The 3,632-nt window shown below is 32.4% G+C and overlaps 1 protein-coding gene across 5 annotated transcripts in view; it reads right to left on the bottom strand.

Moving 5' to 3' along the window:
* Positions 1–3,632, bottom strand: part of LOC106688927 (methylthioribose transporter) — a gene marked incomplete at its 3' end in the record, with an annotated part of 28,451 nt that overhangs the window by 13,562 nt on the left and 11,257 nt on the right.

Genomic DNA, 3,632 nt, shown 5'->3' on the forward strand with positions numbered 1-3,632 from the left:
AGGTTAGTATAATTTAAATTTGTGTTGTCTTATTTTTTTCAATTCAATAAAGATTGTAGTCAGATTTAATTTTACTTTTTAATTATAAACCTTATTAATAGTGGAATTTGGGTACATTAAAAGTTAATTTAGTTATTCGATTCATTTCAAACGAATCAATTGATCTATTAGGTTGTAAAAAAAGTCCATAGCTTTTTTTAGTGGTGATTTCAATAAAAACTTCAGATTCTTGTAAATATTTTTAATCAATTATATATGACCATAATCTATTACATGTCGCCATCTTTCAGGTAATTTTTTAATTCCGTTCTCACAGAACTTCTTGGATTTTTGCACAATAAACTCCTCTATGTTCGTTTTGCAGTCCTCCAGTGAATCAAAGTGTTTTCCGTTGAGAGAGTTTTGAAGGGCCCGAAATTTCTCTTAATTTGGGCCCTTCAAAACTGGGGGATCACATCCCAGCCAAACTCCAATAATTTCTGCCGAGTCTGCAGACACATGAGGACGGCGTTAATGAGATGGAAAACTATGCCCTTGCAATTATGAGACTCAAATGATTTGAGACACTTTGATGAGATATGTACCTAAAGTGTTTCTGTGATATCCAGTGTTGTAGAGTGAGGGTTGTCTGTGAACAATGCTTGAATTTGGTCATCAAGAGTTAAAGGAAGACCCGAGCGCTTTGCGTTTTCCAAGCCAAAATTTTCAGTTCTGAACTGAGCAAACTACTTACGGACGGTGCTTTCTCCTAAGGCATCATCGCCATACACATTGCAAATTTTGTTAACCGTCTGTGCAGCGGATTTTTCTTTTCGGAAATAAAAAATCATTAAATGACGAAAATGATTTTTTTCTCTTCCATTTTGAGAAAACAAAATATCACTTAAAGATAAGGAATCTCGGTTGAAACTGATACATAAAAGCACCTAAACTAATCCTTTTTTAGAATACGTAAATATTATCGACTAAGTAAACATGATTTTATAAACACAGAGAGGATTAAATTGAAATATTAAAAAACACTATGAACTTAATTTACAATATCTAGATTCAATTAAATCGATTCATATTATACAAAGTTAATCTAAGAGAAAATAGATAGAAACGAGATAGGTCAGTATAATATTATTATAATTGGAAAATAGCATATTTAATTGGTGACCATGTCCAATATATTTTCCTTACCAATACAACCTAAGCGCAGATATGCAATTGCATATTTTGTTTGTATACTTTTATTAAGCCTCCAATAAAAAATATTTACAAATCAGTGTGCCCAGATGCAAGTTTTCTTTGTATATTTGACAACAGAAAAATAAAAATTGTTAACGCAATGTATAATAATCAAAATGTAAATATTTTGTAATTAGTCAGTAAATCAATGTATAATTACAATTTTTATTTTGTATTTTGTGAGAAGGTTGTTTTGTTTTAAAAGAAAGAGTGTGTTGTATAGTTTATATGGGGAAATAACGGCCAATAGGATTATTTTGGCACAACAATACATCAATCTACAACCTAAAGTCAGTCACTGAGTCACCTTGGTATAGACATGTAGGTTCACCAATGTGAGAACAGCAACTACGAAAAAAAAAGTCCCTCAGACCTTTTGGAGCGGACCTCTCAGGACCTATTGCTTCTAACCCATTAGAGTTCATCCATTAGTAATTTATTTTATAATTAGTAATTTTGTAAATTTTACTGTTTTTTTCATTTTGCTTTATATTGAAGGACCGTTTTATTTTAAATTTTGTTCTATATTTTATTTTTTGAAGGTTTTGTTTTGATTTTAATTTATATTTTCTGATTTTAACTTGACAAATAAATGTTTATCATCCGAGCCAGCGTTTTTTTGAGTTCTTTTATTTAAGCTTTCCTTCAAAAAGACAGTCGATTATAACTTTTCGATAATAAACTTTTGTTTTTATTTATTTATTGTTATTTAAAACGGTATAAAAATATATACAACAAGTAAATTTGCTGTAGGTGATATAATTACACAATACAAACATGTGGAAAATCTACCCATTGATAGAACTCCAATAATATTTCTAGAGGAGAAGATGTCGAGGCCATCTTCTTTTCAGACACCTAGGAGGATTATTGGAGAAGCCAGGTTAAAAATGAGTGGGTTTCGATGGTTGGGAAGTTTATCATGAAAGGAATGGTATCTGGTTCTTGCCAAATTGGCAACATATGGGACATTTAGGTCCTGGTGGATGACTTAATTTGTGACAAAGTAAGGAGCATTAAGGATTTTAGATAATAAGGACTGCATTTGGAGGGAATTTGATGGTTTAGTGCTGAACTCCGTAAGTCCAGATAGGCCTTATAATAGTCATGTGGATGAGTCTTTTGTAACGGATTGGAAGTTTAGACCATTTGTCTAGTAAATGTTGTAATAGTTGGAATAGACGAGCAGTTTCCTGTCTTTCCAGTCTTGTATTAGAATTCAATGTCAGTCATTTGTCCTAAGTCATGAATCTGTTCGACAGGAATAAATGGGGTTATTATTAAAGGTTACTGTGGGGAAGGAGGTCATGGGTTTACAACCAAGGGTAAATGTGATTTGGTGTGATTTATTGGAATTTATTTTAATCCTCTATTTGGTACAATTCTTCAAGGATAGTGATGTGGGAATGGAGGGTCTGGGAACAATGGAAGGATCATTGTTCACTGACAATAGACATGTGTCATCGGCATACGTGGTGAGGATAGTGTTAGGATGGATTTATTTGATTGATACAGTTATAAAAACTGTATAAAGGATAGGACCAAGGAAAATAACTTGAGGTACACCAGCAGACTGAGGAAATAGGGTTGAATAAGCGCTGTTGTGATTTACTTGAAGTAATCTGTCAGAGAGATAAAATGGATAATGAGGAAATATGTAAGGACTCGATCAAAAGTCTACATCAAGAAAGACTCCTGGGCAGAACATTCAGTCCTCCAATGAAGATGAGACAATATCGACGACACAATGGCATTGCTGAATAGTGGGGAGGGATGTTCAGATCTAAACTGATAACCTGGGATTATGTGGTTGGAATCAAGGATGGAGTACAGGCGTTTCAAGATGTGTTTCTTAAGGATGTTGCCCATGGTAGGTAACAGAGAGATAGGACAGTAGGAGGATGGTGTTCTGGCAGCTTTTGAGGTTTGGGAATCAAATAATAAACTAAAATGTAACACTGAAGAAGGAATTCCACATTAAATTAGAAAGTTCAAATTCATTTAATTAATAATACAACAAACAATATAATAAACACTACCTTCAACAATTCTAATTTAGTCTGTTGATTTCATTCCTTACAAATGGTAATATTTATTATTGTTTAAAATGCCAAAATGAGGTGCGTCATTCAGTTCAAAGATAAAATATTGGATTGACCCGTTCAAAACCAAAAATGATTAGTTTTTTTTATAATTAGTGGAAAAATGTTTTTGCAACTATTTCTCAAAACATATTTCAAGCGAATGAAAGTCGATCTACATATCCATGTAACTTGATCAGAAATTGTTTTTAAATATTATAAGAAATTGCCAAATTCCTCTAAAATTTAAACACAGTGTGATTTCAATTAGCGTACTGCGAGTGACCCTTTTTAAATCCAATGATTGTTGTTTTTCTT

The sequence above is a fragment of the Halyomorpha halys genome, unplaced genomic scaffold, assembly GCF_000696795.3.
Source record: "Halyomorpha halys isolate HHAL.00 unplaced genomic scaffold, Hhal_1.1 Scaffold1235.1, whole genome shotgun sequence".
In the NCBI taxonomy this organism is placed as follows: domain Eukaryota; kingdom Metazoa; phylum Arthropoda; class Insecta; order Hemiptera; family Pentatomidae; genus Halyomorpha; species Halyomorpha halys.